The following is a 14512-nucleotide window of genomic DNA, read 5'->3' as shown; positions in this document are numbered from 1 at the left end:
CTCACAGCAGAACGGCCATAAGGTGCCCGAGGCAGCAACAGACCCATGGAGACAAGTCTGCTGGAGGACGAGGTATTGAACCGGGACGCAATTTGAGTGTTCCATCGTCATTAGGTTTCCCTGAACGTTACAATTCACTATCAGTTTTTCGTCCGATTCGAAAATCTTTGACTCACAGCAGAACGGCCATAACGTGCCCGAAGCAGCAATAGACCCATGGAGACAAGTCGGCTGGTTGACGATGTATTGAATCCGGACGCAATTTGAGTGATCCATCGTCATTAGGTGGCCCTGAATGTTACAATTCACTATCAGTTTTTCGTCCGATTCGAAAATCTTTAACTCACAGCAGAACGGCCATAAGGTGCCCGAGGCAGCAATAGACCCATGGAGACAAGTCTGCTGGAGGACGATGTATTGAATCGGGACGCAATTTGAGTGATCGATCGTCATTAGGTGGCCCTGAACGTTACAATTCACTATCAGTTTTTCGTCCCATTCGATAATCTAGACTCACAGCAGAACGGCCATAATGTGCCCGAGACAGCAATAGACCCATGGAGACAAGTCTGCTGGAGGACGATGTATTGAATCGGGACGCAATTTGAGTGTTCCATCGTCATTATGAGGCCCTGAACGTTACAATTCACTATCAGTTTTTCGTCCGATTCGAAAATCTTTGAGTCACAGCAGAACGGCCATAAGGTCCCGAGGCAGCAATAACCCATGGAGACAAGTCGGCTGGAGGACGATGGATTGAATCGGGACGCAATTTGAGTGATCCATCGTCATTAGGTGGCCCATAATGTTACAATTCACTATCAGTTTTTCGTCAGATTCGAAAATCTTTGACTCACAGCAGAACGGCCATATGGTGCCCGAGGCAGCAATAGACCCATGGAGACAAGTCTGCTGCAGGTCGATGTATTGAATCGGGACGCAATTTGAGTGTTCCATCGTCATTAGGAGGCCCTGAATGTTACAATTCAATATCAGTTTTTCGTCCGATTCGAAAATCTTTGACTCACAGCATAACGGCCATAAGGTGCCCGAGGGAGCAATAGACCCATGGAGACAAGTCGGCTGGAGGACGATGTATTGAATCGGGACGCATTTTGCGTGATCCATCGTCATTAGGTGGCCCTGAAAGCTACAATTCACTATCAGTTTTTCGTCAGATTCGAAAATCTTTGACTCACAGCAGAACGGCCATAAGGTGCCCGAGGCAGCAATAGACCCATGAAGACAAGTCGGCTGGAGGACGATGTATTGAATCGGGACGCAATTTGAGTGATCCATCGTCATTAGGTGGCCCTGAACGTTACAATTCACTATCAGTTTTTCGTCCCATTCGATAATCTAGTCTCATCGCGGAACGGCCATAAGGTGCTCGAGGCAGCAATAGACCCATGGAGACAAGTCTGCTGGAGGACGATGTATTGAATCGGGACGCAATTTGAGTGTTCCATCGTCATTAGGAGGCCCTGAATGTTACAATTAACTATCAGTTTTTCGTCCCATTCGATAATCTAGACTCACAGCATAACGGCCATAAGATGCTCGAGGCAGCAATAGACCCATGGAGTCAAGTCGGCTGGAGGACGATGTATTGAATTGGGACGCAATCTGTGTGGTTCATCGTCAGTAGGTGGCCCTGAATATTACAATTCACTATCAGTTTTTCGTCCGATTCGAAAATCTTTGATTCACAGCAGAACGGCCACAAGGTCCCGAGGCAGCAATTTACCCATGGAGACAAGTCTGCTGGAGGACGATGTATTGAAACGGGCCGCAATTTCAGTGTTCCATCGTCATTAGGAGGCCCTGAACGTTACAATTAACTATCAGTTTTTCGTCCCATTCGATAATCTAGACTCACGGGAGAACGACCATAAGGTGCCCGAGGCAGCAATAGACCCATGGAGACAAGTCTGCTGGAGGACGAGGTATTGAATCGGGACGCAATTTGAGTGATCCATCGTCATTAGGTTTCCCTGAACGTTACAATTCACTATCAGTCTTTCGTCTCATTCGATAATCTAGACTCACAGCAGAACGGCCATAAAGTGCTCGAGGCAGCAGTAGACCCATGGAGTCAAGTCGGCTGGAGGACGATGTATTGAATTGGGACGCAATTTGTGTGGTTCATTGTCATTAGGTGGCCCAAAATATTACAATTCACTATCAGTTTTTCGTCCGATTCGAAAATCTTTGACTCACAGCAGAACGGCCACAAGGTGCCCGAGGCAGCAATAGACCCATGGAGACAAGTCTGCTGGAGGACGATGTATTGAATCGGGACGCAATTTGAGTGTTCCATCGTCATTAGGAGGCCCTGAACGTTACAATTCACTATCAGTTTTTCGTCCGATTCGAAAATCTTTGAGTCACAGCAGAACGGCCATAAGGTGCCCGAGGCAGCAATAGACCAATGCAGACAAGTCTGCTGGAGGACGATGTATTGAATCGGGACGCAATTTGAGTGATCCATCGTCATTAGGTGGCCCTGAACGTTACAATTCACTATCAGTTTTTCGTCCGATTCGAAAATCTTTGACTCACAGCAGAACGGACATAAGGTGCCCGAAGCAGCAATAGACCCATGGAGACAAGTCGGCTGGTTGACGATGTATTGAATCCGGACGCAATTTGAGTGATCCATCGTCATTAGGTGGCCCTGAATGTTACAATTCACTATCAGTTTTTCGTCCGATTCAAAAATCTTTAACTCACAGCAGAACGGCCATAAGGTGCCCGAGGCAGCAATAGACCCATGGAGACAAGTCTGCTGGAGGACGATGTATTGAATCGGGACGCAATTTGAGTGATCGATCGTCATTAGGTGGCCCTGAACGTTACAATTCACTATCAGTTTTTCGTCCCATTCGATAATCTAGACTCACAGCAGAACGGCCATAATGTGCCCGAGACAGCAATAGACCCATGGAGACAAGTCTGCTGGAGGACGATGTATTGAATCAGGACGCAATTTGAGTGTTCCATCGTCATTATGAGGCCCTGAACGTTACAATTCACTATCAGTTTTCCGTCCGATTCGAAAATCTTTGAGTCACAGCAGAACGGCCATAAGGTCCCGAGGCAGCAATAACCCATGGAGACAAGTCGGCTGGAGGACGATGTATTGAATCGGGACGCAATTTGAGTGATCCATCGTCATTAGGTGGCCCTGAATGTTACAATTCACTATCAGTTTTTCGTCAGATTCGAAAATCTTTGACCCACAGCAGAACGGCCATAAGGTGCCCGAGGCAGCAATAGACCCATGAAGACAAGTCTGCTGGAGGACGATGTATTGAATCGGGACGCAATTTGAGTGTTCCATCGTCATTAGGAGGTCCTGAACGTTACAATTCACTATCAGTTTTTCGTCCCATTCGAAAATCTTTGACTCACAGCAGAACGTCCATAAGGTGCCCGAGACAGCAATAGACCCATGGAGACAAGTCTCCTGGAGGACGATGTATTGAATCGGGACGCAATTTGAGTGATCCATCGTCATTAGGTGGCCCAGAATGTTACAATTCACTATCAGTTTTTCGTCAGATTCGAAAATCTTTGACTCACAGCAGAACGGCGATATGGTGCCCGAGGCAGCAATAGACCCATGGAGACAAGTCTGCTGCAGGTCGATGTATTGATTCGGGACGCAATTTGAGTGTTCCATCGTCATTAGGAGGCCCTGAATGTTACAATTCAATATCAGTTTTTCGTCCGATTCGAAAATCTTTGACTCACAGCATAACGGCCATAAGGTGCCCGAGGGAGCAATAGACCCATGGAGACAAGTCGGCTGGAGGACGATGTATTGAATCGGGACGCATTTTGCGTGATCCATCGTCATTAGGTGGCCCTGAAAGCTACAATTCACTATCAGTTTTTCGTCAGATTCGAAAATCTTGGACTCACAGCAGAACGGCCAAAATGTGCCCGAGGCAGCAATAGACCCATGAAGGCAAGTCGGCTGGAAGACGATGTATTGAATCGGGACGCAATTCCAGTGATCCATCGTCATTAGGTGGCCCTGAACGTTACAATTCACTATCAGCTTTTCGTCTCATTCGATAATCTAGTCTCACCGCGGAACGGCCATAAGGTGCCCGAGGCAGCAATAGACCCATGGAGACAAGTCTGCTGGAGGACGATGTATTGAATCGGGACGCAATTTGAGTGTTCCATCGTCATTAGGAGGCCCTGAATGTTACAATTAACTATCAGTTTTTCGTCCCATTCGATAATCTAGACTCACAGCAGAACGGCCATAAGGTGCTCGAGGCAGCAATAGACCCATGGAGTCAAGTCGGCTGGAGGACGATGTATTGAATTGGGACGCAATTTGTGTGGTTCATCGTCATTAGGTGGCCCTGAATATTACAATTCACTATCAGTTTTTCGTCCGATTCGAAAATCTTTGACTCACAGCAGAACGGCCATAAGGTGCCCGAAGCAGCAATAGACCCATGGAGACAAGTCGGCTGGTTGACGATGTATTGAATCCGGACGCAATTTGAGTGACCCATCGTCATTAGGTGGCCCTGAATGTTACAATTCACTATCAGTTTTTCGTCCGATTCAAAAATTTTTAACTCACAGCAGAACGGCCATAAGGTGCCCGAGGCAGCAATAGACCCATGGAGACAAGTCTGCTGGAGGACGATGTATTGAATCGGGACGCAATTTGAGTGATCGATCGTCATTAGGTGGCCCTGAACGTTACAATTCACTATCAGTTTTTCGTCCCATTCGATAATCTAGACTCACAGCAGAACGGCCATAATGTGCCCGAGACAGCAATAGACCCATGGAGACAAGTCTGCTGGAGGACGATGTATTGAATCAGGACGCAATTTGAGTGTTCCATCGTCATTATGAGGCCCTGAACGTTACAATTCACTATCAGTTTTCCGTCCGATTCGAAAATCTTTGAGTCACAGCAGAACGGCCATAAGGTCCCGAGGCAGCAATAACCCATGGAGACAAGTCGGCTGGAGGACGATGTATTGAATCGGGACGCAATTTGAGTGATCCATCGTCATTAGGTGGCCCTGAATGTTACAATTCACTATCAGTTTTTCGTCAGATTCGAAAATCTTTGACCCACAGCAGAACGGCCATAAGGTGCCCGAGGCAGCAATAGACCCATGAAGACAAGTCTGCTGGAGGACGATGTATTGAATCGGGACGCAATTTGAGTGTTCCATCGTCATTAGGAGGTCCTGAACGTTACAATTCACTATCAGTTTTTCGTCCCATTCGAAAATCTTTGACTCACAGCAGAACGTCCATAAGGTGCCCGAGACAGCAATAGACCCATGGAGACAAGTCTCCTGGAGGACGATGTATTGAATTGGGACGCAATTTGAGTGATCCATCGTCATTAGGTGGTCCAGAATGTTACAATTCACTATCAGTTTTTCGTCAGATTCGAAAATCTTTGACTCACAGCAGAACGGCGATATGGTGCCCGAGGCAGCAATAGACCCATGGAGACAAGTCTGCTGCAGGTCGATGTATTGATTCGGGACGCAATTTGAGTGTTCCATCGTCATTAGGAGGCCCTGAATGTTACAATTCAATATCAGTTTTTCGTCCGATTCGAAAATCTTTGACTCACAGCATAACGGCCATAAGGTGCCCGAGGGAGCAATAGACCCATGGAGACAAGTCGGCTGGAGGACGATGTATTGAATCGGGACGCATTTTGCGTGATCCATCGTCATTAGGTGGCCCTGAAAGCTACAATTCACTATCAGTTTTTCGTCAGATTCGAAAATCTTGGACTCACAGCAGAACGGCCAAAATGTGCCCGAGGCAGCAATAGACCCATGAAGGCAAGTCGGCTGGAGGACGATGTATTGAATCGGGACGCAATTCCAGTGATCCATCGTCATTAGGTGGCCCTGAACGTTACAATTCACTATCAGCTTTTCGTCTCATTCGATAATCTAGTCTCACCGCGGAACGGCCATAAGGTGCCCGAGGCAGCAATAGACCCATGGAGACAAGTCTGCTGGAGGACGATGTATTGAATCGGGACGCAATTTGAGTGTTCCATCGTCATTAGGAGGCCCTGAATGTTACAATTTACTATCAGTTTTTCGTCCGATTCGAAAATCTTTGACTCACAGCAGAACGGCCATAAGGTGCTCGAAACAGCAATAAACCCATGGAGACAAGTCTGCTGGAGGACGATGTATTGAATCGGGACGCAATTTGAGTGTTCCATCGTCATTAGGAGGCCCTGAACGTTACAATTTACTATCAGTTTTTCGTCCGATTTGAAAATCTTTGACTCACAGCAGAACGGCCATAAGGTGCCCGAGGCAGGAATAGACCCATGGAGACAATTCGGCTGGAGGACGATGTATTGAATCGGGAGGCAATTTGAGTGATCCATCGTCATTAGGTGGCCCTGAACGTTACAATTCACTATCAGTTTTTCGTCCCATTCGATAATCTAGACTCACAGCAGAACGGCCATAAGGTGCCCGAGGCAGCAAAAGACCCATGGTGACAAGTCTGCTGGAGGCCGATGTATTGAATCGGGACGCAATTTGAGTGTTCCATCGTCATTAGGAGGCCCTGAACGTTACAATTCACTATCAGTTTTTCGTCCGATTCCAGAATCTTTGAGTCACAGCAGAACGGCCATAAGGTGCCCGAGGCAGCAATAACCCATGGAGACAAGTCGGCTGGAGGACGATGTATTGAATCGGGACGCAATTTGAGTGATCCATCGTCATTAGGTGGCCCTGAACGTTACAATTCACTATCAGTTTTTCGTCCGATTCGAAAATCTTTGACTCACAGCAGAATGGCCATAACGTGCCCGAGGCAGCAATAGACCAATTGAGACAAGTCTGCTGGACGACGATGTATTGAATCGGGACGCAATTTGAGTGATCCATCGTCATTAGGTGGCCCAGAATGTTACAATTCACTATCAGTTTTTCGTCAGATTCGAAAATCTTTGACTCACAGCAGAACGGCCATAAGGTGCCCGAGGCAGCAATAGACCCATGGAGACAAGTCTGCTGCAGGTCGATGTATTGAATCGGGACGCAATTTGAGTGTTCCATCGTCATTAGGAGGCCCTGAATGTTACAATTAACTATCAATTTTTCGTCCGATTCGAAAATCTTTGACCCACAGCAAAACGGCCAGAAGGTGCCCGAGGCAGCAATAAACCCATGGAGACAAGTCTGCTGGAGGACGATGTATTGAATCGGGACGCAATTTGAGTGATCCATCGTCATTAGGTGGCTCTGAACGTTACAATTCACTATCAGTTTTTCGTCCCATTCGATAATCTAGACTCACAGCAGAACGGCCATAAGGTGCCCGAGGCAGCAATAGACCCATGGAGACAAGTCTGCTGGAGGACGATGTATTGAATCGGGACGCAAATTGAGTGTTCCATCGTCATTAGGAGGCCCTGAACGTTACAATTCACTATCAGTTTTTCGTCCGATTCGAAAATCTTTGAGTCACAGCAGAACGGCCATAAGGTGCCCGAGGCAGCAATAACCCATGGAGGCAAGTCGGCTGGAGGACGATGTATTGAATCGGGACGCAATTTGAGTGATCCATCGTCATTAGGTGGCCCTGAATGTTACAATTCACTATCAGTTTTTCGTCAGATTCGAAAATCTTTGACCCACAGCAGAACGGCCATAAGGTGCCCGAGGCAGCAATAGACCCATGAAGACCAGTCTGCTGGAAGACGATGTATTGAATCGGGACGGAATTTGAGTGTTCCATCGTCATTAGAAGGCCCTGTACGTTACAATTCACTATCAGTTTTTCGTCCGATTCGAAAATCTTTGACTCACAGCAGAACGGCCATAAGGTGCCCGAGGCAGCAATAGACCCATGGAGACAAGTCGGCTGGAGGACGATGTATTGAATCGGGACGCAATTTGAGGGAACCATCGTCATTAGGTGGCCCAGAATGTTGCAATTCACTATGAGTTTTTCGTCAGATTCGAAAATCTTTGACTCACAGCAGAACGGCCATAAGGTGCCCAAGGCAGCAATAGACCCATGGAGACAAGTCTGCTGCAGGACGATGTATTGAATCGGGACGCAATTTCAGTGTTCCATCGTCATTAGGAGGCCCTGAACGTTACAATTCACTATCAGTTTTTCGTCCGATTCGAAAATCTTTGACTCACAGCAGAACGGCCATAAGGTGCCCGAGGCAGCAATAGACCCATGGAGACAAGTCTGTTGGGGGACGATGTATTGAATCGGGACGCAATTTGAGTGTTCCATCGTCATTAGAAGGCCCTGAACGTTACAATTCACTATCAGTTTTTCGTCCGATTCGAAAATCTTTGACTCACAGCAGAACGGCCATAAGGTGCCCGAGGCAGCAATACACCCATGAAGACCAGTCTGCTGGAAGACGATGTATTGAATCGGGACGGAATTTGAGTGTTCCATCGTCATTAGAAGGCCCTGAACGTTACAATTCACTATCAATTTTTCGTCCGATTCGAAAATCTTTGACTCACAGCAGAACGGCCTTAAGGTGCCCGAGGCAGCAATAGACCCAAGGAGACAAGTCGGCTGGAGGACGATGTATTGAATCGGGACGCAATTTGAGGGAACCATCGTCATTAGGTGGCCCAAATGTTACAATTCACTATCAGTTTTTCGTCAGATTCGAAAATCTTTGACTCACAGCAGAACGGCCATAAGGTGCCCGAGGCAGCAATAGACCCATGGAGACAAGTCTGCTGCAGGACGATGTATTGAATCGGGACGCAATTTCAGTGTTCCATCGTCATTAGGAGGCCCTGAACGTTACAATTCACTATCAGTTTTTCGTCCGATTCGAAAATCTTTGACTCACAGCAGAACGGCCATAAGGTGCCCGAGGCAGCAATAGACCCATGGAGACAAGTCTGTTGGAGGACGATGTATTGAATCGGGACGCAATTTGAGTGTTCCATCGTCATTAGGAGGCCCTGAATGTTACAATTAACTATCGGTTTTTCATCCCATTCGATAATCTAGACTCAGAGCAGAACGGCCATAAGGTGCCCGAGGCAGCAATAGACCCATGGAGACAAGTCTGCTGGAGGACGATGTATTGAATCGGGACGCAATTTCAGTGTTCCATCGTCATTAGGAGGCCCTGAACGTTACAATTCACTATCAGTTTTTCGTCCGATTCGAAAATCTTTGAGTCACAGCAGAACGGCCATAAGGTGCCCGAGGCAGTAATAGACCCATGGAGACAAGTCTGCTTGAGGACGATGTATTGAATCGGGACGCAATTTGAGTGATCCATCGTCATTAGGTGGCCCTGAACGTCACAATTCACTATCAGTTTTTCGTCCCATTCGACAATCTAGACTCACAGCAGAACGGCCATAAGGTGCCCGAGGCAGCAATAGACCTATGGAGACAAGTCGGCTGGAGGACGCTGTATTGAATCGGGACGCAATTTGAGTGATCCATCGTCATTAGGTGGCCCTGAAAGTTACAATTCACTATCAGTTTTTCGTCCGATTTTAAAATCTTAGAGTCACAGCAGAACGGCCATAAGGTGCCCGAGGCAGCAATAGACCCATGGAGACAAGTCTGCTGGAGGACGATGTATTGAATCGGGACGCAATTTGAGTGATCCATTGTCATTAGGTGGCCCTGAACGTTACAATTCACTATCAGTTTTTCGTACGATTCAAAAATCTTTGACTCACAGCAGAACGGCCATAAGGTGCCCGAGGCGGCAATAGACCCATGGAGACAAGTCTGCTGGAAGACGATGTATTGAATCGGGACGCAATTTGAGTGATCCATCGTCATTAGGTGGCCCTGAATGTTACAATTCAATATCAGTTTTTCGTCCGATTCGAAAATCTTTGACTCATAGCAGAACGGCCATAAGGTGCTTGAGGCAGCAATAGACCCTTGGAGACAAGTCGGCTGGAGGACGATGTATTGCATCGGGACGCAATTTGAGTGATCCATCGTCATTAGGTGGCCCTGAATGTTACAATTCACTATCAGTTTTTCGACAGATTCGAAAATCTTTGACTCACAGCAGAACGGCCATAAGGTGCCCGAGGCAGCAATAGACCCATGGAGACAAGTGTGCTGGAGGACGAGGTATTGAATCGGGACGCAATTTGATTGTTCCATCGTCATTAGGAGGCCTTTAATGTTACAATTCACTATCAGTTTTTCGTCCCATTCGATAATCTAGACTCACGGGAGAACGACCATAAGGTGCCCGAGGCAGCAATAGACCCATGGAGACAAGTCTGCTGGAGGACGATGTATTGAATCGGTACGCAATTTGAGTGTTCCATCGTCATTAGAAGGCCCTGAACGTTACAATTCACTATCAGTTTTTCGTCCGATTTGAAAATCTTTGACTCACAGCAGAACGGCCATAAGGTGCCCGAGGCAGCAATAGACCCATGGAGACAAGTCGGCTGGAGGACGATGTATTGAATCGGGACACAATTTGAGTGATCCATCGTCATTAGGTGGCCCTGAATGTTACAATTCACTATCAGTTTTTCGTCAGATTCGAAAATCTTTGCCTCACAGCAGAACGGCCATAAGGTGCCCGTTGCAGCAATAGACCCATGAAGACAAGTCTGCTGGAGGACGATGTATTGAATCGAGACGCAATTTGAGTGTTCCATCGTCATTAAGAGGGCCTGTACGTTATAATTCACTATAGTTTTTCGTCCGATTCGAAAATCTTTGACTCACAGCAGAACGGCCATTTGGTGCCCGAGGCAGCAATAGACCAATGGAGACAAGTTTGCTGGAAGACGATGTATTGAATCGGGACGCAATTTGAGTGATCCGTCGTCAAGAGGTGGCCCTGAATGTTACAATTCAAGTCGGCAGGAGGACGATGTATTGAATCGGGACGCAATTTGAGTGATCCATCGTCATTAGGTGGCCCAGAATGTTACAATTCACTATCAGTTTTCCGTCAGATTCGAAAATCTTTGACTCACAGCAGAACGGCCATAAGGTGCCCGAGGCAGCAATAGAATCATGGAGACAAGTCTGCTGGAGGACGATGTATTGAATCGGGGCGCAATTTGAGCGTTCTATCGTCATTAGGAGGCCCTGAACGTTGCAATTCACTATCAGTTTTTCGTCCGATTCGATAATCTTTTAGTCACAGCAGAACGGCCATAAGAAGCCCGAGGCAGCAATAGACCCATGAAGACAAGTCTGCTGGAGGACGATGTATTCAATCGGGACGCAATTTGAGTGTTCCATCGCCATTAGGAGGCCCTGAACGTTACAATTCACTATCAGTTTTTCGTCCCATTCGAAAATCTTTGACTCACAGCAGAACGTCCATAAGGTGCCCGAGGCAGCAATAGACCCATGGAGACAAGTCTCCTGGAGGACGATGAATTGAATCGGGACGCAATTTGAGTGATCCATCGTCATTAGGTGGCCCATAATGTTACAATTCACTATCAGTTTTTCGTCAGATTCGAAAATCTTTGACTCACAGCAGAACGGAAATATGGTGCCCGAGGCAGCAATAGACCCATGGAGACAAGTCTGCTGCAGGTCGATGTATTGAATCGGGACGCAATTTGAGTGTTCCATCGTCATTAGGAGGCCCTGAATGTTACAATTCAATATCAGTTTTTCGTCCGATTCGAAAATCTTTGACTCACAGCATAACGGCCATAAGGTGCCCGAGGGAGCAATAGACCCATGGAGACAAGTCGGCTGGAGGACGATGTATTGAATCGGGACGCATTTTGCGTGATCCATCGTCATTAGGTGGCCCTGAAAGCTACAATTCACTATCAGTTTTTCGTCAGATTCGAAAATCTTTGACTCACAGCAGAACGGCCATAAGGTGCCCGAGGCAGCAATAGACCCAGGAAGACAAGTCGGCTGGAGGACGATGTATTGAATCGGGACGCACTTTGAGTGATCCATCGTCATTAGGTGGCCCTGAACGTTACAATTCACTATCAGTTTTTCGTCCCATTCGATAATCTAGTCTCATCGCGGAACGGCCATAAGGTGCTCGAGGCAGCAATAGACCCATGGAGACAAGTCTGCTGGAGGACGATGTATTGAATCGGGACGCAATTTGAGTGTTCCATCGTCATTAGGAGGCCCTGAATGTTACAATTAACTATCAGTTTTTCGTCCCATTCGATAATCTAGACTCACAGCATAACGGCCATAAGATGCTCGAGGCAGCAATAGACCCATGGAGTCAAGTCGGCTGGAGGACGATGTATTGAATTGGGACGCAATCTGTGTGGTTCATCGTCATTAGGTGGCCCTGAATATTACAATTCACTATCAGTTTTTCGTCCGATTCGAAAATCTTTGATTCACAGCAGAACGGCCACAAGGTCCCGAGGCAGCAATTTACCCATGGAGACAAGTCTGCTGGAGGACGATGTATTGAAACGGGACGCAATTTCAGTGTTCCATCGTCATTAGGAGGCCCTGAACGTTACAATTAACTATCAGTTTTTCGTCCCATTCGATAATCTAGACTCACGGGAGAACGACCATAAGGTGCCCGAGGCAGCAATAGACCCATGGAGACAAGTCTGCTGGAGGACGAGGTATTGAATCGGGACGCAATTTGAGTGATCCATCGTCATTAGGTTTCCCTGAACGTTACAATTCACTATCAGTCTTTCGTCTCATTCGATAATGTAGACTCACAGCAGAACGGCCATAAGGTGCTCGAGGCAGCAGTAGACCCATGGAGTCAAGTCGGCTGGAGGACGATGTATTGAATTGGGACGCAATTTGTGTGGTTCATTGTCATTAGGTGGCCCAAAATATTACAATTCACTATCAGTTTTTCGTCCGATTCGAAAATCTTTGACTCACAGCAGAACGGCCACAAGGTGCCCGAGGCAGCAATAGACCCATGGAGACAAGTCTGCTGGAGGACGATGTATTGAATCGGGACGCAATTTGAGTGTTCCATCGTCATTAGGAGGCCCTGAACGTTACAACTCACTATCAGTTTTTCGTCCGATTCGAAAATCTTTGAGTCACAGCAGAACGGCCATAAGGTGCCCGAGGCAGCAATAACCCATGGAGACAAGTCTGCTGGAGGACGATGTATTGAATCGGGACGCAATTTGAGTGTTCCATCGTCATTAGGAGGCCCTGAACGTTACAATTCACTATCAGTTTTTCGTCCGATTCGACAATCTTTGACTAACAGCAGAATGGCCATAAGGTGCCCGAGGCAGCAATAGACCAATGCAGACAAGTCTGCTGGAGGACGATGTATTGAATCGGGACGCAATTTGAGTGATCCATCGTCATTAGGTGGCCCTGAACGTTACAATTCACTATCAGTTTTTCGTCCGATTCGAAAATCTTTGAGTCACAGCTGAACGGCCATAAGGTGCCCGAAGCAGCAATAGACCCATGGAGACAAGTCGGCTGGTTGACGATGTATTGAATACGGACGCAATTTGAGTGATCCATCGTCATTAGGTGGCCCTGAATGTTACAATTCACTATCAGTTTTTAGTCCGATTCGAAAATCTTTAACTCACAGCAGAACGGCCATAAGGTGCCCGAGGCAGCAATAGACCCATGGAGACAAGTCTGCTGGAGGACGATGTATTGAATCGGGACGCAATTTGAGTGATCGAGCGTCATTAGGTGGCCCTGAACGTTACAATTCACTATCAGTTTTTCGTCCCATTCGATAATCTAGACTCACAGCAGAACGGCCATAATGTGCCCGAGACAGCAATAGACCCATGGAGACAAGTCTGCTGGAGGACGATGTATTGAATCGGGACGCAATTTGAGTGATCCATCGTCATTAGGTGGCCCAGAATGTTACAATTCACTATCAGTTTTTCGTCAGATTCGAAAATCTTTGACTCACAGCAGAACGGCGATATGGTGCCCGAGGCAGCAATAGACCCATGGAGACAAGTCTGCTGCAGGTCGATGTATTGATTCGGGACGCAATTTGAGTGTTCCATCGTCATTAGGAGGCCCCGAATGTTACAATTCAATATCAGTTTTTCGTCCGATTCGAAAATCTTTGACTCACAGAATAACGGCCATAAGGTGCCCGAGGGAGCAATAGACCCATGGAGACAAGTCGGCTGGAGGACGATGTATTGAATCGGGACGCATTTTGCGTGATCCATCGTCATTAGGTGGCCCTGAAAGCTACAATTCACTATCAGTTTTTCGTCAGATTCGAAAATCTTTGACTCACAGCAGAACGGCCAAAATGTGCCCGAGGCAGCAATAGACCCATGAAGGCAAGTCGGCTGGAGGACGATGTTTTGAATCGGGACGCAATTCCAGTGATCCATCGTCATTAGGTGGCCCTGAACGTTACAATTCACTATCAGCTTTTCGTCTCATTCGATAATCTAGTCTCACCGCGGAACGGCCATAAGGTGCCCGAGGCAGCAATAGACCCATGGAGACAAGTCTGCTGGAGGACGATGTATTGAATCGGGACGCAATTTGAGTG

The sequence above is a fragment of the Schistocerca cancellata genome, unplaced genomic scaffold (genome assembly GCF_023864275.1).
Source record: "Schistocerca cancellata isolate TAMUIC-IGC-003103 unplaced genomic scaffold, iqSchCanc2.1 HiC_scaffold_1093, whole genome shotgun sequence".
Classification (NCBI taxonomy): Eukaryota; Metazoa; Arthropoda; class Insecta; order Orthoptera; family Acrididae; genus Schistocerca; species Schistocerca cancellata.
This window is presented reverse-complemented; position numbering follows the sequence as displayed.